We start from the raw sequence: 27,779 nt of genomic DNA, 5'->3' as shown, positions 1-27,779 counted from the left end.
ATCTACATATTTCTTAAAATGTGGGGTCCAAAACTGGAAACAATATTTTCTGTAACACAACCACATAAGCTTTTACAGACCTCAGACAAAATACTTGTTATGGACTGAATGTTTATATCATCACCCTAAATTCATATGTTGAATCCCAACTCCCAATGTGACTCTATTTGGAGATAGTGCCTTTATGGAGGCAATTAAGGTTAAATGAGGTCATAAGGATGAGACACCAATCCACTAGGATTGTGTCCTTATGAGACCAAACAGGAGAAAGCTCTCTCTCTTGCTCTCCTCCATGTGAGGACACAGCAAAGAAGCACATACCTGGAACCAAAATGACCTTGGCCAACACCTTGATCTTGGACTTCCCAATCTCCAGAACTGTGAAAAAAATAAATTTCTGTTGTTTAAGCCACCCTGTCTGTGACGTTTTTTATGGCAGCCCAAGAAGATTAAAACAATAATCTATCTTTTATTTCACCTTAAGGTAGCCAAAGAATACACCAAATTTTTGGTAATCATATCATATAGTTATTTCTATCAAATTAACTACCACATAAAACCTTCAAGCCTGTTCCACACATACTACTACTAAACTTTGTATGCTCTATTCTAGATTGATATTTATGTATCTTCTATGGAGACATTTGTGAGTACTGACCTATCATCCTGAATTTTTCTGTATTTCCTAGCTACATGTTTTCCACTGCTAAAGACCATTCCTATGTTTCTTCATCCAAGACATTGGTAAACATGTTCAATCAACTTAAGAACAGAGGTTTCTGGAATACCAGTGAAAAGTTCCCATCAGGTAGGTATCAATTGATTAACCAACTTTTAAATTATAAGAATCAAGAAGATTTTCATGGTCTACAGGACTTCAAAATTCTGTTTATTCTTAACCAATTTTAATAGTGCCTTACCAGTGTATGTCATGGTAGGAAGTTGCTGCCACTGCTGCTACTATGGTAATTATTATCACTAATTTTAGAGTGTCCTTCTAAAATTTCTCTATGGGTGTTAAAATATCTAAAGAATAAGACAATAATCTGTTAATTTCTAAATTTCCAGTGTCCAGAAAGTCCATGTCATGTAATATATAATCATTAACTATTTCTTAAACTAAAATATATGTTGGAATCTAATGATACTGCTATAGCAATCTAATTAGAAGAGTCAGGATTTATTAGTAATGGCATATGGTGGGGAGAATAGTGCAAGTATCAATCATTTGATAAGCATTTTGAATTAATACCTTTATTTTCCAGTTTAACTAACTAATATTTTAATAAGTATTCTATTTTACCTGCTACCATTTTATTGGAAATTCAATTAATTCATTAAAAATTTTAAATTTAATTTGTATCCATTAGTTTTGCCATGTAGTATTTAAAAATTGATTAAGATGGCTTACAAGAATTCAAAGAACTCAGGAAGCCATAATGTATGTTTAATATAAGTTAGAAAAATGATACAAAGAGAATACAAAAGCAAATGGAGACAGTAATGAGGTCAGTACACAAAATTCATGCCTTCAAGTCTTATTCACTTTTTGGAGCTGGGCCACAATTTGCTTTTAATATTGGAGCAATCAACAGAAACAGAAAAACCATGATTCACAGTAGTTTCTAATACTGAGACTTAAATGCTGCATAGGACAAAACTTGCATAGGAATTACTTATGTTACCTCTGGTGCAGTCTCCATATCCAATCCATCACTCTGTCAGTGACTTTTACCTCCTAAATAATGTTTAGGAGGTAGTACCCTCTCCGAAAACATTACTTTTCACAAATGCAATAGTCTTACAACTGGTGTCCCCACACCTATGTTGACCCCCCAACTCTAACACATTTTTCACATTGCAACCACAGTGATTTTGTAAAATGCAAATAGGATTCTATGAGATCTTTTCATAATGCCTCTTAGAAACCCTGTATTTCCCTCAGGATAAAGGCTCAGTATGGTATATAAAGTCTTATGTGATATGCCTTCCCAATACCCAAGCCCAAATAATTTAACTACATTTTGTGTGGGTTTAGTTAAATGGGCTTTAGTTTAGTTCCACAAAGTTACCCTGCTTCCTCCGAACTCAGGCCCTTTGAATTTGCTGTTCTCTCTGCTTGACTGTTTTTTTTTTTTTGTTTTTTCATTGTACAAATATTATATATTTAGTGGTGTCCAAAAACATTTCATGTAAGTAGATATCAGAACATTCCTCTGCAAATGTACATTCAACTGCACATATGCTATATAATGTATGTATCATATATTAAAAAATTTTAAATATATAGAATAGTTTTAATAAATATTGTATGAAAATGACTATATTGACTAGATTGGTTAAATAGTGCTAACTTCTCAGGATTGTTAGATTAACTCTACACCATCAACTCATAAATTTATTTTTCCTTACAGTAAACAAAATGAGTATTCTGCATTTAATATTCTTTACTTAGCTCAATAAAAATGTTATGGTTATGTTTCACAAATATAAAATGTTGAACATTTAAAATAGTGTAGACTTTGGGCTTCCCTGGTGGCGCAGTGGTTGAGAATCTGCCTGACGATGCAGGAGACACGGGTTCGTGCCCTGGTCCGGGAAGATCCCACATGCCGCGGAGCAACTGAGCCCGTGAGCCATGGCCGCTGAGCCTGTGCGTCCGGAGCCTGTGCTCCGCAACGGGAGAGGCCACAACAGTGAGAGGCCCGCATACCGCAAAAAAAAAAAAAAAAAAATAGTGTAGACTTTAAAAATACTAAGGATCAAAAAGTTGATCTGGAATACGAAGAAAACAAATCTGACATCCTATAAATAAAATTTATTTAACAATCAGGTTTTCTACTGCTTATTCTATAGAGCTATAATTTAAATTTCCTATTTCACCTCTTCTTCTCGTCTTTATGAAGTAGTCATCCAAACATGCCTGCAGGAAGACAGACTACAAAATATTTGAGCTTCCCATCAAATGATTCTCTAAAGTCCAGGATAAATCTATTTCTAGTCACTGTGTTGAAAAGATATATATGATACAAGGGTATTAATAACACATTTTGTTCTATAGATAATATTGTGTTAATAATAATCATCCTTCTAAAATTATACTCCTTAAATTACTTTATAAAAATGTCAGAGGGATAAACTATAATTTTTGTTACTCTTTTGGCAATTAAAGAAAATGTTATGACAATATAACATTTTAAAGGCACACTGAAAGTAAGGAGGAAATGCCAACTTTGGAAACATTTTTTCAAGAATAGAAAGATAATGACACTTAAATAAAAATCAAGTGTTAATACAGTGATTTTCTCTGGATTTAATGGAGTTTTATTATGATATTTTATTCAAGAAGAGACTTTTCTTGAAAATTATATCCCTGGTGGATTTATGCAATCTAAGTAATGTTAGATTGCATAAATCCACCAGAGCTATATTAAACAATACCAATTAAATTTACACTAGAAAATTATTGAAAGTATGAATAAGTGTTTGAATTGGAAAGGTATGATTGTTGTATAAAATCAATGAAGGAAAGTAAGAGAAGGAAATTAACTACAGATATCAATGCTCAAAGAAAGCACTTTTATATGCTCTAAACACCACATCAAAGGCAATTACTTGTTCATGCTTATTGTGGTTATTGATACTGATGTGTGATAAATTTTCTGTATATAATCAGGAGTCACTATTGATCAAAATAAGAACACAGGTTTTCATCTAATAGTAGAAATTGTATTTGCATTTGGAAGTAATGGGTAAACATGGTAAGAACTAGAGTTATATGCACACACAAACACACATATATCCTTCCACTATCTCTACAAGCTCCTCCAATGTTAGAGATCTCTAAAGTTACCACTTAAAATTTTTATTCATATGTTTTAATGAATCTTTATTGTATTTATTCTGTTACATTTTATTCTATTTATTTTCACTTCATTGTCTCACTGATATTCGTTTTTTAGCATTGGTTGGAGAAAAACAATGCAAAAATTAAAACAAAAAAAGAGAATTTGCTCAGGATGGATATGTGAGTATTGATCAAATACTCAATTGTAAGGAAATAGCTTCCTAAGCCACTTCATTAGCCAGAAAATGGTCACTTTCATGTAAATCAGAGTTTGAGAATAGAATTGAATAAGAAACTGTGGCCAGGCATAGAATGCTGGTTTTTTGCTCTTATTTTTTTAAAAAACAGAAGTTCTTCTCTTTAGGATTCCATTATTTTGACCATGTTCAGTATGTATAACAAATACCAACCCAAACAGAACTCCAATAGAAACTCAAAATAATGACAGCAGAATATTTAGAAGTGACAACCGTTACAACGATTGTAGTTACACAAACGTATAGAGAAAAATATATGGGTGGCTCTTTTCCATTTCCAGAACAAAATATGATTACATCACAGTTTCACCATACATAAACAAAATAACTATACTAATCCACATTTGTTTAGGTATTTATAAGGTTTTACAGGTTTACAGTATTTAGCTTAGACGTCTCTGGCATCAAGGAATCAATAAGTATTGAATACTCAGCATCAGTAGTTGGTGACTTCAAAGTTTATAAATAGGAATTAGTAGATCACGTATAAAAAGACGGATAACCAAGCTGGGATAAAATGGAGAGGATTTTAGTGCTTGGCATTTATTAACTCCTTGTCATTTTTATCCTTGATGCTTAGTGTTCTTTATTCTATGCTTTAAATATATCTATTTCTTAATTGTTCTCTGCTTCACAGGGTCTTCAGTGAATCCTTGAATAATTGAAAACATTTATTTCCCCAGTGGTTGAGCTTTGGTCACTGTGGGACTGCAAGAGCTCAGTAAATTGATCATTGTGTTCATGTAAAGATATCAGATTTTAAGATGGAATGATATAGCTTCAACTCTGTGGCCTCTTTTCATTTAGTTAATTACATCAAATCATTTTTATACTGCAGTGTTTCATATTCGAGTGCTAGTTATGATAGCATGGACATCAAAATCTAATATAGATCTGATCTGGTGTCATAGTTATAATTCTTTCTACCTCATCAAATATAGAAAAAACATCATTTTAACCCTTTAAATAATATTATGCAATGAAAAATATGGAATATTTTGAATTATATTATTGCCAATGAGATGGTCATGGAACAAAATTCTAAAAGAAACAGATGAAAAAGAAATATTAGTAAGCAGAATCATAAGTCTAGTGATGGCATCTATATGTTAGGATTAAACACTACAACAGGCAAAAGTAGAGACTAGAACAAGACAGAAAAATAACCATTCATGTTTTCATGTGCCCTTCTATTCTCAAAGCTAATGTTTTTGAAACTATAACAGAACTCTAAAATATTAGTTTACTTTATTTTCTCTATAAAATAAAGATTTATAAAATTGAAATATACTGTAAAGTACAGAGTTGATTTGCTAATGGTAATGCACTTAAGTTAAGTGGAATTATTTTACCTGTTTTAAACCTAATCCAGAAAATATATATCACAATGCTACAATATCACTGAATGAACAGAAGAATCCAAATAGAAGGTAAGTAGAAAGATTTAATTTAAAAAAAATTTTTAATCATAAAATATCTATTACTATTATTCAGTAAAGAGCAACAATAAAACATTGGCCTAATCTAAAAGTTAAAAATATTGTCCATAATAATCAATAAATCAAATTACAATCCAAAATTTAATGGCATGCACTATAAATGGATTATAGTTTATATAGCTCATTATTTTTGTTTAAAATTATATTTTAAAATTTATAAAGGAATTTTTGTAAAGAATTTACATAATAAAAGTTATAAGAACAAAGTTTAAAATCACCTAAAATTAGGCTATTCCTGACATAATAATCAACACTTTGGTGAACATTCGTTCATAAATATCTTTATGAATTATACATATGAATTATATATAAACCCATACTTTTAAGTAACTATATATCATATGTATTGTTTTTATCATAGACAATTATATTTTATCCCCTTCCTCCCTCTTCCCCACATCTCCTACTCTACACTTCCAACTTTCTACCCCAAAATAACAATGGTCAATAATCTGGTGTAGGGCCTTCCCTGGTGGCGCAGTGGTTGAGAGTCCGCCTGCCGATGCAGGGGACACGGGTTCGTGCCCCGGTCCGGGAGGATCCCGCGTGCCGCGGAGCGGCTGGGCCCGTGAGCCATGGACGCTGCGCCTGCGCGTCCGGAGCCTGTGCTCCGCAGCGGGAGAGGCCACGGCAGTGGGAGGCCCGTGTACCGCAAAAAAAAAAAAAAAAAAAAAAAAAAAAAAAAAAAAAAATCTGGTGTAAACTCTTCTATCTTTTCTTTAAATATGCAATCATATATACATATATACATATGTGTCTATGTACATACACAGTATATAATATATACACACATATAAATGTACATAAGTGTACATGTCTATATACACATGTAGGCTATTTTCAGAGTTTGTATTACAGAAATACGATAATTATCTATAGATGCCTGTGAATCTTGCTTTTCTCACTTTACAAAACAGACTAGAAACCCCTCCACAACTTTCTTTCTTTCTAGTAATTACATGATATTCCATGGTAGGGATATATCATAATTTATGAAACCATACATTTTTTCCCTCCCTTCCTTCCTTCTTCCTCATTTTTTCCTTCTTTCCTTCCTTTCTTCCTCCCTTTTGTTAATACTAACACTGCCACAGTTGATACCTTCCTATATATAATCTGATGTATTGATGCACTTTTTCCTATGGGGTACATCCATAGGACTTGGATTGTTGCATCAAATTATACATGAACTTTTCACCATAATAGATGTGGCAGATTGCTGTTGAAAATGGTTGTAGCAATACTTAATTTCACAATTAATATATAAGTGCCATATTTTTGTCAGTACAGTGTTAGTACCATTTAGCTTATGTAGTACAAAATGTTAGTATTCTTTAATTTTTGTGTTAATTTGCAAACTTGGAAGCTTCCTGGTGAAATCAGAAAGTGATCCCTGTACAACAAGGTCAAGGAAAGGCCAAAGAGGCAGACCACTCCAGATCAGTACACGGAAGATTTAATAAGCTAGGGAATGTACTTACAAGCCTTATCTTGGGTGGCTGCATCTGAATCTGAAAAGTATATATAGAGGCCTTAACTTGGTTCAGTCACATATTTAGTCCAGGTGGTCTCTACAAGACATTGCTCTCTGAAGTTTGTGTCCTTGAATATGGCTCCAGCTGTGGGAACAGTGGACAGAACTTACATTTCAAGGTCAGGGGAAGGTGTGAAAAGCCTCTAATTGCCTGGGTCCAGCTCGCTTGTCAACCACCGGTCAAGTCCTCTCTTTTACATCCTCCAACATTTTGTCAAACTACTAAGTGTAAATGTTATAATTTAATTGTCCTAGCTCTTCATTACTTCCATTTGTATTCCCTACAGAAGTGGAGCACCTCACGATATATCTTGTGCCATTTTGTTTACTCTTCTGAATTGTCTATTCCTATCATTTCCTTGTTGCTCCATTAGAATTATCAGTTATAAGAACTTTTAAAATATTATGGCTATTAATCCTTTAAGTAACACAATCATTTTTCTCAAACTTATATAGTTCTACTTTGTTTATACTATTTTGCTATCATAAACATTTAATGTATGTATAAACATATCTATCTTTTAAATATTAGCTTTAGCTCAGTTGAAAGTTCTTTACAAACTATAGGTGGTAAAATAGATTATCATAAACTTCATTGTAATTTATCTAAGTGCACTGATTATAGATGGAGAGTGTCAGAATAGATTTTTTTTAAAAAGACCCAACCACAAGTTGTGTTGTCTATAAGAACCCACTTTAACTATAAAGACAGTGATAAGTTAAAAGTAAAGGGATGGAGAGATATATCATGCTAACAGTGATCAAAAGAAAGCAGAGGTTAATATACTAATACCTGACAAAGTTGACTTCAGAACAAGGAAGGTTATTGGGGTAATGAGGGACACAGCATAATGATAAAGTGGGAAATTCTCCAAAAAACATAAAAGTTCTATCTGTGTAGGCACTTAACAGAGCGTGAAAGTACATAAAGTAAAAATTTATAGAACTGCAAGAAGAAATACACATTCACTATTATAGTTGGAGCCTTCAACACCTCAGTCAGTAACTGATAAATCCAGCAGGAAGACAATTAGTAAGGATAAAGCTGATCATGCACTATGGATCAATTGACCTAACTAGTATTTATAAAATACCTTATCCATCACAGCAGAATGCACATTCTTCACAGAATCACATGGAACATAAACCAGGACAGACAAAAATGTACCATATTAGTGAAAGATGTTAATAATAGGGAACTGGGTGTGAGGTTTATGGGAATTGTCTATACTATGTTTGTAATTTTCCTATTAATATAAAACTACTCTAAAGTAAAAATTATATTAAAAATATAGATATGTATTTTTAAAGTATATTTAGAATTTTTAATATAATATTTAGATACATATGCATTGAAAAACCATAACTGCATTTAAAATTTCTTTAAAAATGTGCAAAACATTAAGTTAAAATTTTTAACTTGTTACATATTTAGGAAGAACTGTAATTAAATTACAAGATATTAAAATTATTTTTCATATTAGCAAATATGTATATGTTTAACTAGCAAAGCTGATGGTTTCGATTACATCATGTTGTTTACTCATTTGAAATATATTTCAACATTTAATTTATTATTTATAAATGAAATAACTAATCTGAGAAAATATTTTTGTTTCGTTTCTTAATTTTCTTTTGATGCTTTCCTGAACAGAAGGTTTTAAAGATTGATATCAATGTTCATTAATAGTGACAGGAAGTTTCATGAGTATCAAATGCTACTAAAAAGCATTATGAAGCATTTAACATTAACTATTAAAATGTATTCAACAAGAAAAAAATCATTGCATAAAATGTCACCTAACATTTCAATTTTTTTGCAAGCCATTAAGAAACCAGTCAATAAACTATTTAAAATAATGGTAATATAAATATTTCATGACAAAAGTCAGTGGTCTCCTGCTGACAACTGATAATGTCATTGAAGCAAATCCTTAGAGCTACGTTCTAGGGAGTAAGGTGCACAGTCTTTCATGCAGAGAACATAAGTTAGGATTACCCTTCCATGAAAATAATTTAACGCTTAATAATTTGGGCCATTATTTTATCTTCTAGTACATGTATCTTCCTGGAATACTTTGAGTATGTGAATTATTAAAGAATCTCAATCTTTGCATGCTCTTACAATCTGCTGTAAGAATTAAGAATTCTTTCATAGATCAGACTCATATCTCATATTATTGTTATTCAAGGAGTATTACCAAATTAGTGAATATAATCAAAAGTTTTCCTGAATCAGAAAGAAACACAAATTATATTTTTATTTTTCTTGCATTGCTTTACTGTCATTTATCTTTCATAAACAAAAATGTTGGATTTTTGAAAATTTGCAAATTGCTTTGATATTGCTATGTAAAAGATGAAGAAACTGTCAAGTTTTAAAGACTTATATGCTTATTACATATTTGAAATGATTTAATTCCTGTGGATATAGAATAATCACTCTTAATCAGTGCATTCTCACAGTGTTGTGTTCTTACCCTTATCGGGTTTACTGTACTCCATTTTGTACTACAGTTACTTGAGATAGGTATGTCTCCAAACAGAGCATTCTTATATATTTTGGAATCCTGCTTCAAAGCACGGCATCTTGATATTAAAAGTGATTAATAATGACACAAACTTTTGTACCTCTCAACTATGTTTTACAGTAGCTATCATTCTTTCTTCTTTAGGTTCTATTCTCTATAGAGAAGCTCCTGAATTCTGTAATGGACAGTGTGTGTTCTTAGAGCTGACTCCTATTTCCTTTCCATCCTTCTTCTTTCTATCCCTTTCCTTTCATTCTATGGATAAAACATTTTGCTATGTTCTATAGAGTAGAGCTTTCAAATAGCTCATTAGTGCACTGTGGAAGTCTTATAGGTATATCATAAGATACTGACTTCAGTCCTTGGGATGAATGGGTGGAGCTTAGAGCTTCCCGACTCTTTTGCTGGTCACCTCTAAATTAAAGTAGACTTTTCCCTGGCTCTTGTGGGAGAGGTCTGGGTGAAATGGAGTCAGTTCCTTCTGTCTTTCAGGCAGTGAGCTATTCAAGATAATGAGCACTCACTGCTCTTATACCAAGTACAGAGGACAACCACAAAGTTGTTCGACCACATGAAGGTCTACCGTAGCAGCCAGCTACAGAACAGCTACTGTCCATTACAGAGGGCTGGGATTTTTGGAGGAATTCCTTTTCCCAGTGCCGATGGAGCTTTTCACTCAGCCCAAAGTACTGTCAATTGGGGCCTAGGGAACAGAAAATTTGAATGAGGCACCTGACAGATTACTCTTCAGGTAGACACTCACAAATTTTGTCTTCACATATGCTGAATATTTCTGTCCCTTTGCAGCTGATGTTCATTGCACTGGCTTTACATTGCATGCCCAAGAATGTATGTGAATTCTACAAATAAAGAATAATTATTTTGAAACACTTAATATGAAAACTTTTATTATATCCAAAGTCCATACCCATTGTTGCAAGAAAGTTCAATATAAAGTTGTGAATTAAAGAAAATTTAAATAATTTAATCATTTCAACTCAGGAAAAGTGATAAATTATTATTAAATAAAGGGGTGATATTTTTATCACCAAATTCTAACAAAGTTTCTCATAGATGAAGATGAAAACTCAAAAACACATGAATAGATCACAACTAAAAAGTTATGAATTCACTTATCCATTCAAAGCATAACACCTGATTTTAAAAGAAATTAATGTTCACAGGAAGCTCAAGTTTCTCCTTAGAAAGTGGAAAACATTACTTTGAAGTTGGATACAATTTCATAATTTAGTATTTTCCTTTTTACTTTGCAGTTAATTATTCATTATAATTATTCAATATATTGAAGAGTTGATTAACCTTTTTACCAAGCCTCATAGAGATGCCTTCAAAAGGTGAGAGGTCCTGCCTCAATGAAACAGGATCAGTAATAGATGCACCACTAGCTCTGAGGAGCTTCAACTCTCATAAGTTACATGAACATGAACTGAAGTGCCTGCAGTAAAGTATGACACTAATAGTACCTGGTGCCGTAGAGATGCAAACAATTGAGAAATTGTATTTAGCTGGAGAATCAGGAAAAGAGTGAGGATTGGGGGAAAGAAAGTAAGGGAAAACAAAGATACAAACGTAAAGGAAAAAGCTTGCTTTAGATAGAAAAAATTGTTTGCTCAAAAACACAGAAGCGGTTGTCAACTTAGTTAATTTCCACTGATGTTCTGGCTGTCATTTCCTATTTGCCCTCAACCCACTAAAACTGAGTTCTTTCACTGACTGATAAACTGAAATTGCTTTTGGAATTCTATCATCAGTTTTTTATTTCTAATGACCAATTTTCAGATTACATTTTGTCTGCTTATTATAGCATGTGGCACAGTTATTATTCTCTCTTTTCACTTGAAATCTGTAACACCATTTTTTTCCTGGCACTGTTCTTAGTATCACTTGCCTTCATCCTTCATGAGCTTCTTTTCTTTGCCCACTCCATTTCTACAGGTTTCCTAGCTCCTCTTCTCTTCCCTCTATACACCACCTCCCTTAGTTTCCTTGTCACATCCAAGGTGTGACTTATCACGTTTGATTCAGATCTCAGCTGAGGCTTGGATCCATATATTCTATTGCCAAGTAGAGGTCTCCATTATGTATCTTGAGGTAATCAACAAGTCACAAATCCACTACATGTCTTACTCCAAATCTTTTCATTTTTTTAATACCTATATTGCATAACATAATCATCAACCCATTTACTCAAGCTGGAAATCAGCAACCATCTTTCTTTTTCTTTTTCTTTTTTTAACATCTTTAGTGGAGTATAATTGCTTTACAATGGTGTGTTAGTTTCTGCTTTACAAAAAATTGAATCAGTTATACATATATATAGGTTTCCATATCTCTTCCCTCTTGCATCTCCCTCCCACTCTCCCTATCCCACCACTCTAGGTGGTCACAAACCACCTAGCTGATCTCCCTGTGCCATGTGGCTGATTTTCACTAACTATCCACCCTACATTTGGTAGTGTATATATGTCCATGGCACTCTCTCACTTTGTCACAGCTTACCCTTCCCCCTCTCCATATCCTCAAGTCCATGTTCTAGTAGGTCTGTGTTTTATTTCCGTCCTACCCCTAGGCTCTTTATGACCTTTTTTTCCCTTAGATTCCATTTATATGTGTTAGCATATGGTATTTGTTTTCCTCCTTCTGACTTACTTCACTCTGTATGACAGACTCCAGGTCCATCCACCTCACTACAAATAACTCAATTTCATTTGTTTTTAAGGCTGAGTAGTACTCCATTGTATATATGTGCCATAACTTCTTTATCTATTCATCTGTTGATGGACACTTAGGGTGCTTCCATGTCTTAGCTATTGTAAATAGAGCTGCAATGAATATTTCGGTACATGACTCTTTTTGAATTATGGTTTTCTGAGGGTATATGCCCAGTACTGGGATTGCTGGGTAAATTGGTAGTTCTATTGGTAGTTTTTTAAGGAACCTCCATACTGTTCTCCATAGTGGCTGTATCAATTTACATTCCCACCAACAGTGCAAGAGTGTTCCCTTTTCTCCACACCCTCTCCAGCATTTATTGTTTCTAGATTTTTTGATGATGGCCATTCTGACTGGTGTGAGATGATATCTAATTGTAGTTTTGAATTACATTTCTCTAATGATTAATGATGTTGAGAATTATTTCATGTGTTTGTTGGCAATCTGTATATCTTCTTTGGAGAAATGTCTATTTAGGTCTTCTGCCCATTTTTAGATTGGGTTGTTTGTTTTTTGTTATTGAGCTGCATGAGTTGCTTGTAAATTTTGGAGATTAATCCTTTGTCAGTTGCTTCATTTGCAAATATTTTCTCCCATTCTGAGGGTTGTCTTTTGGTCTTTTTTATGGTTTCGTTTGCTTTGCAGAAACTTTTAAGTTTCGTTAGGTCCCATTTGTTTATTTTTCTTTTTATTTCCATTTCTCTAGGAGGTGGGTCAAAAAGGATCTTGATGTGATTTATGTCATAGAGTGTTCTGCCTATGTTTTCCTCTAAGAGTTTGATAGTTTCTAGCCTTACATTTAGGTTTTTAACCCATTCTGAGCTTATTTTTGTGTATGGTGTTAGGGAGTTTTCTAATTTCATACTTTTACATGTAGCTGTCCAGTTTTCCCAGCACCACTATTGAAGAGGCTGTCTTTTCTCCACTGTATATCCTTCCCTCCTTTATCAAAGATAAAGTGACCATATGTGTGTGGGTTTATCTCTGGGCTTTCTAACCTGTTCCATTGATCTATATTTCTGTTTTTGTGGATTACCATACTGTCTTGATTACTGTAGCTTTGTAGTATAGTTTGAAGTCAGGGAGCCTGATTCCTCCAGCTCCATTTTTTGTTCTCAAGATTGCTTTGGCTATTCGGGGTCTTTTGTGTTTCATAAAAATTGTGAATTTTTTTGTGCTATTTCTTTAACAAATGCCAGTGGTAGTTTGATAAGGATTGCATTGAATCTGTAGATTGCTTTGGGTAGTAGAGTCATTTTCACAATATTGATTCTTCCAATCCAAGAAAATGGTATATTTCTCCACCTATTTGTATCATCTTTAATTTCTTTCATGAGTGTCTTATAGTTTTCTGCATACAGGTCTTTTGTCTCCTTAGGTAGGTTTTTTCATAGATATTTTATTCTTTTTGTTGCAATTTTAAATGGGAGTGTTTTCTTAATTTCACTCTCAGATTTTTCATGTTTAGTATGTAAGAATGCTAGAGATTTCTGTGCATTAATTTTGTATCCTGATAGTTTACCAAATTCATTGTTTAGCTCTACTAGCATTTTTAAGATTCTCTATATATAGTATGATGTCATTTACAAACAGTGATATCTTTACTTCTTCTTTTCTGATTTGGATTCCTTTTATTTATTTTATTATTTTATTTTTTTTGCTCTTGGATGAGACTATTTCATATTATAAATATTTCAATTATATCCTAATTAATATATAATTTCAATATAATCTTAATTTAAATCCCAGCTGAATGTTTTAAAGAAAATCAATAAAACATTTGAAAATGTATATAAAGAGTCCACACAAAGCTTATACATGAATGTTCAAAGCAGCATTTTTCATAATAGTCCCCAAATAGGAACAACTCAAATATTTGAATGGATAGACAAAATGAGGTACATCCACACAATGGAATATTATTTGTCCATAAAAAGAAATTAAGTACTGATACATGTTACAATATGGATGAAACTGGAAAATATGCTATGTGAAAAAAGCCAGACACAGAAAGCCACATATAGCATGATTCCATTTATGTGAAATGCCCAGAATAGGCAAATCCATTGAGATAGAAAATTAATTAGTGGTTGCCAGGGGTTGAGGGGAGAAGAGAATGGAATGGCAGTGGGTGTGGGGGGCAGTTACTGTAAATAAGTACAGGGTGTGTTTTTGAGGTGATGAAAATGTTTTGGTGTTAGATAGTGGTGATGGCTTAATATACTAAAATCCATTGAATTGTACACTTTTTTAAGGCAGTATATGACTTATCTTCATTTCATGTAAAGATATCTTTATCTAACAATTAACAATGTCCTTTTATTCAAAAGTATCCTTAAAATGCCATTTAGTCCCAATGTCAATTTCTTGAGATGGAATTGTTCTCTTTACAGATGAAGACATTAATGCTCTGAGAGAATATATTGAATTGTACACTTTAAAATGATGAACTTTATGGTATGTGAATTATATTTCAATAAATAAATATCTATATAAAAGAATAAAGGTCTGTGAAGAGCTAAATTAATTCTGAAAAAGAGAAGTAAAGAAGGTAGACTTTACTTACCAGTTATTAGGATGTGTTCTAAGGCCAGAAAGGTAGATGGTGCTTGCAAAACTGGAAGAAAATAAACTGGAGCCCTACCCCACACCATATAAAAACAGTGACTCCAGACGGGTTAAAGACTTTCATGTAAAAGGAAACACTATAAATTAATAGAAAAAAAATAGCCTATGTGACATTGATATGGGGAGGGACTTTCTGAACAAAACTTCGAAAGTACAAACCACAAGGGGGAATGTTAATAACAGTATACACATCAAAATTTACAATTTCTGGGGGATTTCCTGGTGGTCCAGTGGTTAGGACTCCCTGCTTCCACTGCAGGGGGCATGAGTTCAACCCCTTGTTGGTGAACTGAGATCCCACAAGCTGCAGGACACGGTCAAAAAAATTTACAATTTCTGTTTAATGAAAGGCCCTATACACAAAGTTAACAGACATAATAGCAAATATCAACTTGCTATGGCTGAAATAACCAGAGGTTAAACATCTGGAATATAAAGGTGCTTTGGGAAATCATCAAGAAAAAGACAGGAACCCCAAAGAAAAATGAACAAAGGATAGAAACAGACAGATCACAAAAGAGGAAACCCATGGGGTTATCAGGCATATGAAGACATGCTCAATTTTACTAATGATTAGAGAAGTGCAAATTTTAGAAAAAACAGTGAAATATTATTTTACACCCATCATATTTGCAAAAATTAGAAAACCAAATCACACGAAGTGCTGGCAGTCATGTGGGGATACAAGAACCTTCATGTACTGATGGTGAGAGTCTGGGCTTGAGCAACCATTCTGGACAGTTGTCTGGCAATACTCAACCAAATTTAGCCTCTACACCAGAGTTGTCAAGTATCCAGTGATAAGAGGGTCTACCACCCATAGTGAAGGGGGGCTGGGAAAAATCTCCCAGAGAAAGAGAATCTATGATGAGAGGTAAAGGTCCAGGAGGAGTTACACAGGAAGTTGGGTATAAGAGACAAGCATTTCAGGCAGAGGGGACTGCACAAGAAAAGTATCTAAGGTGAGAAGCAGCATGGCATATTCATGGCACATAAAGTAAGGCCAGTGAGCCTGAAGCACAGCAGTGACATATTCTGATTTGCTGTATTTTTTTAAACATCTTTATTGGAGTATAATTGCTTTACAATGGTGTGTTATTTTCTGCTTTATAACAAAGTAAATCATTTATGAATATACACATGTTCCCATATCTCTTCCCACTTGTGTCTGCCTCACTCCCACCCTCCCTATTCCACCCCTCTAGGTGGTCACAAAGGACTGAGCTGATCTACCTGTGCTATGCGGCTGCTTCCCACTAGCTATCTATTCTACGTTTGGTAGTATATATATGTCCATGCCACTCTCTCAATTTGTCACAGCCTACCCTTCCCCCTCCTGACATCCTCAAGTCCATTTTCTAGTAGGTCTGCATCTCCATTCCCATCTTACCCCTAGGTACTTCATGACCTTTTTTTTTCCCCTTAGATTCCATATATATGCGTTAGCATACAGTATTTGTTTTTCTCTTTCTGACTTACTTCACTCTGTGTGACAGACTCTAGGTCCACCCACCTCACTACAAATAACTCAAATTCATTTCTTTTTATGGCTGAGTAATATTCCATTGTACATATGTGCCACATTTTCTTTATTCATTCATCTGATGATGGAAACTTAGGTTGCTTCCATCTCCTGGCTATTGTAAATAGAACTGCAATGAAGATTTTGGTACATGACTCTTTTTGAATTATGGTTTTCTCAGAGTATATGCCCAGTAGTGGGATTGCTGGGTCATATGGTAGTTCTATTTGTAGATTTTTAAGGAACCTCCATACTGTTGTCCATAGGGGCTATATCAATTTACATTCCCACCAACAGTGCAAGAGTGTTCCGTTTTCTCCACACCCTCTCCAGCATTTCTTCTTTCTAGATTTTTGATGATGGCATTTCTGACCGGTGGGAGATGATATCTCATTGCAGTTTTCATTTGCATTTCTCTAATGATTAATGAAGTTGAACACTCTTTCATGTGTTTGTCGGCAACCTGTATATCTTCTTTAGAGAAATGTCTATTTAGATCTGCCCATTTTTGGATTGGGTTATTTGTTTTTTGATATTGAGCTTCATGAGCTCCTTGTAAATTTTGGAGATTAATCCTTTGTCAGTTGCTTCATTTGCAAATATTTCCTCCTATTCTGAAGGCTGTCTTTTTGTCTTATTTATGGTTTCCTTTGCTGTGCAAAAGCTTTTAAGTTTCATTAAGTCCCAATTTTTTATTTTTCTTTTTATTTCCATTTCTCTAGGAGGTGGGTCAAAAAGGATTTTGCTGTGATTTATGTCATAGGCTGTTCTGCCTATGTTTTCCTCTAAGAGTTTGATAGTTTCTGGCCTTAAATTTAGGTCTTTAATCCATTTTGAGTTTATTTTTGTGTATGGTACTAGGGAGTGTTCTAATCTCATACTTTTACATGTACCTGTCCAGTTTTCCCAGCACCACTTACTGAAGGGGCTGTCTTTTCTCCACTGTATATTCTTGCCTCTCTTATCAAAGATAAGGTGATCATATGTGTTCAGGTTTATCTCTAGGTTTTCTATCCTGTTCCACTGATCTATATTTCTGTTTTTGTGGAGTACCTTACTGTCTTGTTTACTGTAGCTTTGTAGTGTAGTCTGAAGTCAGGGAGCCTGATTCCTCCAGCTCCGTTTTTCATTCTCAAGATTGCTTTGTCTATTCGGGTTTTTTTGTGTTTCCATACAAATTGTGAAATTTTTTGTTCTAGTTCTGTGAAAAATGACAATGGTAGTTTGATAGGGATTGCATTGAATCTATAGATTGTTTTGGGTAGTAGAGTCATTTTCACAATGTCGATTCTTCCAATCCAGGAACCTGGTATACCTCTCCATCTATTTGTATCATCTTTAATTTCTTTCTTCTGTGCCTTATAGTTTTCCCCATACAGGTCTTTTGTCTCCTTAGGTAGGTTTATTCCTAGATATTTTATTCTTTTTGTTGCAATGGTAAAAAGGGAGCGTTTTCTTATTTTCACTTTCAGATTTTTCATCATTAGTGTATAGGAATGCCAGCGATTTCTGTGCATTAATTTTGTATCCTGCTAGTTTACTAAATTCATTGATTAGTTCTAGTAGTTTTCTGGTAGCATCTTTAGGCTTCTCTATGTATAGTATCATGTCATATGCAAACATTGACAGCTTTACTTCTTCTTTTCTTACTTGGGTTAATTTATTTCTTTTTCTTCTCTGATTGCTGTGTCTAGAACTTCCAAAACTCTGTTGAATAACAGTGGTGAGAGTGGGCAACCTTGTCTTGTTCCTGATCTTAGTGGAAATGGTTTCAGTTTTTCACCAATGAGAATGATGTTGGCTGTGATTTTGTCATATATGGCCATATTATGTTGAGGAAAGTTCCCTCTATGCCTACTTTCTGTAGGGTTTTTATAATAAATCAGTTTTGAATTTTGTCAAAAGCTTTCTCTGCATCTATTGAGATGATCATATGGTTTTTATCCTTCAATTTGTCAATATGGTGTATCACGTTGTTTGATTTGCGTATATTGAAGTATCCTTGCATTCCTGGAATAAACCCCACTTGATCATGGTGTGTGATCCTTTCAATGTGCTGTTGGATTCTATTTGCTAATATTTTCTTGAAGATTTTTGCATCTATGTTCATCAGTGATACTAGCCTGGAGTTTTCTTTCTTTGTGACATCTTTGTCTGAGTTTGGTATCAGGGTGATGGTGGCCTCATAGAATGGGTTTGGGAGCATTCTTCCTTCTGCTATCTTTTGGGAGAGTTTGAGAAGGATAGGTGTTAGCTCTTCTCTAAATGTTTGATAGAATTCCCCTGTGAAACCATCTGATCCGGGGCTTTTGTTTGTTGGGAGATTTTAAATCACAGTTTCAGTTTCATTGCTTGTGATTGGTCTGTTCATATTTTCTATTTCTTCCTGATACAGTCTTGGCAGGTTGTGCATTTCTAAGATATGTCCATTTCTTCCAGGTTGTCCAATTTATTGGTATACAGTTGCTTGTAGTAATCTCTCATGATGATTTGTATTTCTGCAGTGTCAGTTGCTACTTCTTTTTCATTTCTAATTCTATTGATTTGAGTCTTCTCCCTTTTTTTCTTGATGAGTCTGGCTAATGGTTTATCATTTTTTTAAATCTTCTCAAAGAACAAGCTTTTAGCTTTATCGATCTTTGCTATCATTTCCTTCATTTATTTCTGATACGATCTTTATGATTTCTTCACTTCTGCTAACTTTGGGGTTTTTTTGTTCTTCTTTCTCTAATTACTTTAGGTGCAAGTTTATGTTGTTTATTCGAGATGTTTCCTGTTTCTTAAGGTAGAATTGTATTGCTATAAACATCCCTCTCAGAACTGCTTTTGCTGTGTGCCATACATTTTGAATCATTTTGTCTCCATTGTCATTTGTTTATAGATATTTTTGAATTTCTTCAATGATCACTTCGTTACTAAGTAGTGTATTGTTTAGCCTCCATGTGTTTTTATTTTTTACAGATCTTTTCCTGTAATTGATATCTAGTCTCATAGCATTGTGGTCAGAAAAGATACTTGATACCATTTCAATTTTCTTAAATTTACCAAGGCTTGATTTGTGACCCACAATATGATGTATCCAGGAGAGTGTTCTATGAGCACTTGAGAAAAATGTGTATTCTGTTGTTTTTGGATGGAATGTCCTACAAATATTAATTAACTCCATCTTGTTTAATGTAACATTTAAAGTTTGTGTTTCCTTATTTATTTTCATTTTGGATGATCTGTCCATTGGGGAAAGTGGGGTGTTAAAATCCCCTACTATGAATGTGTTACTGTTGATTTCTCCTTTTATGGCTGTTAGTATTTTCTTTATGTATTGAGGTGCTCCTATGTTGGGTGCATAAATATTTACAAATATTATATCTTCTTGGGTTGATCCCTTGATCATTATGTAGTGTCCTTTGTCTCTTATAATAGTATTTATTTTAAAGTCTATTTTGTTTGATATGAGAATTGCTACTCCACCATTTTTATGATTTCCATTTGCATGGAATGTCTTTTCCATGCCCTCACTCTCCGCCTGTATGTGTTCCTAGGTCTGAAGTGGATCTCTTGTAGACAGCCTATATATGGGTCTTGTTTTGGTATCCATTCAGTCAGTCTGTGTCTTTTGGTGGGAGCATTTAATCCATTTACATTTAAGGTAATTATTGATATGTGTGTTCCTATTATCATTTACTTAATTGTTTCAGGTTGTTCTTGTAGGTCTTTTCCTTCTCTTATGTTTCTTGCCTAGAGAAATTCCTTTAGAATTTGTTGTAGAGCTTGTTTGGTGGTGCTACACTCTCTCAGCTTTTGCTTGTCTGTAAAGTTTTTAATTTCTCCATCAAATCTGAATGAGATCCTTGCTGGGTAGAGTAATCTTGGTTATAGGTTTTTCTCCTTCATCACTTTAAATATGTCCTGACACTCCCTTCTGGCTGGCAGAGTTTCTGCTGAAAGATCAGCTGTTAACCTTATGGGGATTCCCTTGTGTGTTATTTATTGTTTTTCCCTTGCTGCTTTTAATATATTTTCTTTGTATTTAATTTTTGACAGTTTGATTAGTATGTGTCTTGACATGTTTCTCCTTGGATTCATCCTGTATTGGACTCTCTGTGCTTCCTGGACTTGATTAACTATTTCCTTTCCCTTATTAGGGAAGTTTTCAACTACAACCTCTCCAAATATTTTCTCAGTCCCTTTCTTTTTCTCTTCTGATACCCCTATAATTAGAATGCTTGTGTGTTTAATGTTGTCCCAAAGGTCTCTGAGACTGTCCTCAGGTTCTTTTCATTTTTTTTTTTTTCTTTATTCTGCTCTGCAGTAGTTTTTTCCACTATTTTACCTTCCAGGTCACTTATCCATTCTTCTGCCTCAGTTATTCTGCTATTCATCCCTTCTACAGTATTTTTAATTTCATTTATTGTGTTGTTCATAGATGCTTGCTTCCTCTTTAGTTCTAGATCCTTGTCAAATGTTCCTTGCATTTTGTCTATTCTATTTCCAGGATTTTGGATTATCTTTACTATCATTATTCTGAATTCTTTTTCAGGGAGACTGCCTATTTCCTCTTCATTTGTTAGGTCTGGTGGGTTTTTACCTTGCTTCTTCATCTGCTGTGTGTTTTTCTGTCTTTTCATTTTGCTTACTGTGTTTTGGGTCTCCTTTCTGCAGGCTGCAGGTTCGTAGTTCTCATTGTTTTTGGTGTCTGTCCCCAGTGGCTAACGTTGTTTCAGTGGATTGAGTATGTTTCCTGATTGAGGGGAGTAGTGACTGTGTTCTAGTGGATGAGGCTGGATCTTGTCTTTCTGGTGGACCAGTCCACGTCTGGTGGTGTGTTTTGTGGTGTCTGTAGCCTTATTATGATTTTAGCCACCTCTCTGCTGGATGGGGCTGTGTTCCTGTCTTGTTAGTTTTTTGGCATAGGGTGTCCAGCACTGTAGCTTACTGGCCTTTGAGTGAAGCTGGATCTTGGTGTTGAGATGGAGATCTCTGGGAGATTTTCACTGTTTGATATTACATGGAGCTGGGAGGTCTCTTGTAGATCATCGACCTGAAGTTGCTTCTCCCACCTCAGAGGCACAGTCATGACGCCTGGCTAGAGCACCAAGAGCCTCATATCCACGTGGCTCAGAATAAAAGGGCGAAAAAATAGAAAGAAAGAAAACAAGCAAGCAAGCAAGCAAGATGATAAAATAAAGTAGGATAAAATAAAATAAAGTTATTAAAATAAAAAATAATTATGAAGAAGAAAAATTTTAAAAATTAAAAACAAAACAAAACAAACAAACAAAAAGGGACAGTGAGAACTCTAGGACAAATGGTGAAAGCAAAGCTATACAGACAAAATCTCACACAGAGGCATATACATACACACTTGCAAAAAGAGAAAAAGGGGAAAAAATAATATATCTTGCTCCCAAAGTCCATCTCCTCAGTTTGGGATGATTCATTGTCTATTCATGTATTCCACAGATGCAGCATACATCAAGTTGACTGTGGAGCTTCTGAGGCTGCTGTGAGAGATTTCCCTTTCTCTTCTTTGTTTGAACAGCTCCTGGGGTTCAGCTTTGGATTTGGCCCCCCTCTGCCTTTAAGTCACTGTAGGGCATCTGTTCTTCACTCAGACAGGAGGGGGTTAAAGGAGCAGCTGATTCAGGGTCTCTGGCTCACTCAGGCTGGGGTGAGGGAGGGGCATGGAGTGTGGGGTGAGACTGTGGTGGCAGAGGCTGGCGTGACATTGCACTAGCCTGAGGCGCACCGTGAGTTCCCCTGGGGAAGTTGTTCCCGGATCCTGGGACCCTGGCAGTTGCTGGCTGCACAGGCTCCTGGGAGCGGAGGTGAGGAGAGTGATCTGTGCTCACACATAGGCTTCTTGGTGGTGGCTGCAGTGGCCTTAGTGTCTCATGCCCGACTCTGGTGTCCATGCTGATAGCCGTGGCTTGTCCCTGTTTCTGGAGCTCTATTAAGCAGCGACCTTAATCCGCTCTCCTTGCGTACCAGGAAGCAAAGAGTGAAGAAAGTGTCTCTTGCATCTTTGGCAGCTCCAGACGTTTTACCCGACTCCCTACTGGCTAGCCGTGGTGCACTAGCCCCCTTCAGGCTGTGTTCACACCACCAGTCCTCTCCCTGCCATCCAACCAAAGCCTGAGCCTCAGTTCCCAGCTCCCACCCACCCCGGCGGGTGAGCAGACAAGACTCTCAGGCTGGTGAGTGCTGGTCATCACTGATCCTCTGTGCGGGAATCTCTCTGCTTTGCCCTCTGCACCCTGTTACTGCACTCTCCTCCATGGCTCTGAAGCTTCCCCTTCTGCCACCCACATTCTCTGCCCATGAAGGGGCTTCTAGTATGTGGAAACCTTTTCTCCTTCAGAGCTCCCTCCCACTGGTGCAGGACCCATCCCTATTGTTTTGTCTCTGTTTTTTCTTTTTTCTTTTGCCCTACCCAGGTACATGGGGAGTTTCTTGCCTTTGGGGAGGTCTGAGGTCTTCTGCCAGCGTTCAGTGGGTGTTCTATAGGAGCAGTTCCACGTGTAGATGTATTTCTGATGTATTTGTGGGGAGGAAGGTGATCTCTGTGTCTTACTCTTCTGTCATCTTCTCTCTATCCCCATCTTTCTTTTTCTTGATCTCTAAATTCTATTCTCTCAGTCCAGCCTATCCTGTAGTCCTATTAATGTTCTCTCGGAAATCTGTATGTTTCTTTATGCCACTTCTCTATCTAAAAATGAGAAAAATACATTATATGAAGGGTTAATATATGGATTTACAGAAGAGTGTAAGAACCCAACAAAGGACCCAAGACCCAGTCCCATAGTCCAGTGCACAGGTACTACTCCCGGGAAGCACCAGACATCCATACCCAGGCCCACAAAACAGCTGGCCATATCAACTCTGGGAATCCTAGGCCATGCAGCCAGAGACACCAGGACCCAACCCACCCATCAACAGGTTGGCACCAGCCCCAGGACTCCCTGGACCCTGGTTGTGTCCACCACCAAGCCAACACAAGCTCTGGGACAACTTGGAACCATCAGCTAGCTTCCCTGAGATAGAGACCCACAACTAGTGTGCTCCCACCAGTTCTGGGAACAGCCAAGCCTACCAGACAGCCCACAATAGTCAGCCCCCCACAGCAGCTACATAGAAGAAGGAACACTTAGAGTATATAGCTCTGGTGACCAGATGGAAGTATGTTGCAGAGCCCCATAGGACATCTCCTATATAAAGCAACTTCTTCAAATTTGGGAAAAGTAAACAGCCTACCATATATAGAGAAATAAAAACAGTGAATTAGGCAAAATGAGACAACAAAGGGATATATTCCAAATGAAGTAATGACATAAAACCCAAGAAGAAGAACTAAGTGAAGTGCAGATAAGAAATCTACTTGAAGAAGAGTTAAAGGTAATGATTGTAAAGATGATCAGGAGCTTGAGATAAGAGGAACACAATGAGAAGTCAGACATTTCTAACAAAGTGTTAGAAAATCTAAAGAAGAATCACACAGACATGAAGAAAAAAATAAATGAAAGAAAAAATACACTAGAAGGAATCAACAAAGATTAAGTGATACAGAGGAATGAATCAGCAAACTGGAAGACAGAGTAGTGAAAATCACTGAAGCTGAATAGGAAAAAGATTTTTTAAATGACAACAGTTCAAGAGACCTCTGAGACATCATCAAGAGGACTAACATTCACATTATTGGGGTTCCAGGAGAAAAGAGAAAGAAGCAGAGAACACAGTTGAAGACATAAGACTGAAAATTTCCCTAGCCTGAGAAAGAAAACATACATTCAGGTCAAGGAAGAACAGAGAGTCCCAAACAAGATCAAGCCAAATAAGAACACACCAAGATACAGTGTAACTAAAATGCAAAAATTAAAGATAAAGAGAATGTTAAAAGCACCCTGGGAAAAGCAACAAGTTACAAGGGAACTCCCATAAGGTTATCAGCTTATATTTCAGCAGAATCTCTGCAAGCCAGAAGGGAGTGGCATGGTATATTTAAAGTGATGAAAGAGAAAAACCTACAACCATGAATATTCTACCTGACAAGGCTTTCATTCAAATTTGATGGAGAGATCAAAGGTTTACAGGCAAGAAAAATCTAAGAGTTCAGCATCAGCAATCCATCTTTACACGAAATGTTAAAGGAATTTTCCTAAAAGAAAAAGGAAGGGCAACAAATAGAAATATTATAATTACAAAAAGAAAAGTCTCATTGGTAAAGGCAAATATATGATAAAGGTAGTAAATCAACAATTATAAAGCTAGTAAGAAGGTTAAAAGACAAAAGCAATAAATCACCTATATCCACAATAAGTACTTAAGGGATATGCAAAACAAAAAGATATAAAACATGATGTCAAAAAGAGTAATCATTGCAGAATTGTAGTAAAAATGCAGGGTTCTTAAAATGCATCTGAAATTAAGAGATCAGTGACTTAAAGTAATTACATTTATATAGATTGGTATATATACATTTCACAGTAACTACAAATCAATAATCTATAATAGATACACAAACACAAAAATACATGAATTTGACATAACAATAAAGTTAGTCATCAAATCAGAAGAGAAAGAGCAAAAGAGGAAATGAACAAGTGAGATTTACCCCAGGGATGCAAGAATAGTTCAGTATTCCCAAATCAATCAACTTTATACACTATAATAACAAAACAAAAATCTAAAAATCATACAATCAGGAGGCATCAAGAGGTGGAGTTCACCTCTTCCCACAGGGGCATCAAGAATACATCTACAGCAGGACCTTGTTTTTTATCCTTCCTATATATAATAGTTTACATCTGCTAATCCCAAACTCCAACATTAAGATCCTACTGTATAGCACAGGGAACTATATTCAATATCCTGTGGTAAACCATAATGGCAAAGAATATTTTAAAAAAAGAATGTCTATATGTGTATAACTGAGTCACTTTGCTGTACAACAGAGATGGCCACACCATTGTAAATAAACTATACTTCAATAAGAAAAAAGAATACATCTACAAATGGAACATTTCTCACAGAGCACCTGCTGAACATGAGCAGGGGACCTCAGACACCAAAACAGACAAGGAAAGATCCCCATGTAACCAGGTAGGATGATACAGGGAAAAGGAAGAAAACGAAATGTGGAAGTGGGACAGGACCTGTGCTCCTGATGGGGAGCTGAAGGAGAGGAGAGGTTCCTGCATGCAGGAAGCCCCCTTACTAGCAGGGAGATCAGCAAAGACAGAAGGGAGATTCAGGGCCCAGAGCAGAGGGCAGCAACCAGTCTGTGGCAGGCAGGACAGAAAGAGACCTACACAGATGGTCTGTGCCACAACCCTGCATTCACCAGCCTGAAACATGTGTCCACTGGTGCATATTGGGACTGGATGCTAGACTGTGGGGTTTTGAGAGGAACCTGGGGAGAGGACGGCTGTTGGCTGTGTGGAGAGAGCCTGAGGGGACAGGAGTGAGGAGCTCCACAAAATTGAATGCTCCTGAAGGAAGCCACTGAAGCACCACTTTTGAGTGATGCATGCAGGGCAGGGCTGCCATTACAACCTCTCTCTCCATGCATGAGCCCCCGCCCCCAGAAGGCATTAGGAGTGGCTCCTGCTGGAGTGGGTTTGCACACCTCAGTCAATTGCTGCCTCCTTCCCCACCCCTGACAATCATGTGCACCCCTGTCAGTCACCACTTCCACCCCATCTCACCTGGGCAGGGAGCAGGTGCCTGTGGGTGGCCCACATGCAGATGTGGGGCTGAAAACCAGGGGCTGTGGAACTGAGGAAAAAGAGCTGAAAGCAGAAAGCTGAAGAAAGCAGCTCCTTGCAGCTGCACAAACCATGGATTAAACCATGACACACTTGATAAACTCAGCACCTGCAGGACATCTGAATGGACAATGAGTGCTCCCATCAGTGAGGTGGGTCTAGCTTTAGCAGCTCTGGACTATGTGGGCATGTACATGTGTGGGTTGGGCCAGGTCAGAGTCTGAGCTGCCCCCATATTGCCCACAGTGGACACAGATCCATGATTACTGCAATCCTGGGACCTCACTTCAGTGGATCTACACTGGTGGCCTGGTGAAAACAATGCCTGAGAGACACCAGGGTCAATTGTCTGCATACCAACAGTTAAGGTGGGGCTGAGAGCAGTGTGAATAACAGAGTAACATGTGAGCTTGCATAACAGGTGAACAGTGACACAACAGAGCACATTCACAGGTAAACAGCTCTGGAGGAGGAATACTCAGTGGCTACTCTCTTCGTGGGAGTGCTCCAATCCTGGCTACCTTGCACTGCGGATCAGAAGCACAGCTAATAAACAGATGTGGGGGTATCTATTCCAACAAGTGGGGAGCTGACCCTGCCCCGGAATGGGGCAACCACAGACAACCACAGAGCACAGGAAAGGTCCCACTCAATATCCAGAGCAAGCTCTGGGCACTACAACACCAGTCAAACCTGGTGTTGGAACAAGTCTCTGGACCAAACTCACCCACCTGGGGGCAGACTCCAGAGCAAGAAGAACTACAATCCTGCAGCCTGTGGAAAGGAGACCAGAAACACTGTAAGTCAGACAAAATGAGACAACAGAGAAATTTGTTGCAAATGAAGGAGCAAGATAAAAACCTACAAGAACAATTAAATGAAGAGGAGATAAGCAATTTATCTGAAAAATAATTCAGAGTAATGATAGTAAAGATGATCCAAGATCTCAGAAAAAGAATGGAGGCATGTATCAAGAAGATACAAGAAAAGTTTAACAAAGGTCTAGAAGAACTAAAAAACAAACAGATGAACAGAGTTATTATTGTCTTAATAACTGAAATGAAAAATACATTAGAAGGAATCAGTAGCAGAATAACTGAGGCAGAAGAACAAATAAGTGACCTGGAAGACAGAACGGTGGAAATATCTTCTGCAAACAGAATAAAGAAAAAAGAATGAAAAGAAATGAGGAAAGTCTCAGAGACCTCTGGGACAATATTACATGCACCAACATTTGAATTACAGGGGTCTCAGAAGAAGTAGAAAAAGAGAATGGGCCTGAGAAAATATTTGAAGAGGTTATAGACGAAAATTTCCCTAAAGAGAAATAATCACCCAAGTCCAGGAAGTGCAGAAAGTCCCACGCAGGATAAGCCCAGGGAGGAACACACCGAGACACACAGTAATCAAATTCACAAAAATTAAAGATAAACAAAAACATTAAAATCAACAAGGGAAAAACAAAAA

This window comes from Kogia breviceps, chromosome 7 (genome assembly GCF_026419965.1).
Source record: "Kogia breviceps isolate mKogBre1 chromosome 7, mKogBre1 haplotype 1, whole genome shotgun sequence".
Taxonomy (NCBI): domain Eukaryota; kingdom Metazoa; phylum Chordata; class Mammalia; order Artiodactyla; family Physeteridae; genus Kogia; species Kogia breviceps.
Note: the sequence above shows the minus strand (reverse complement) of the source record.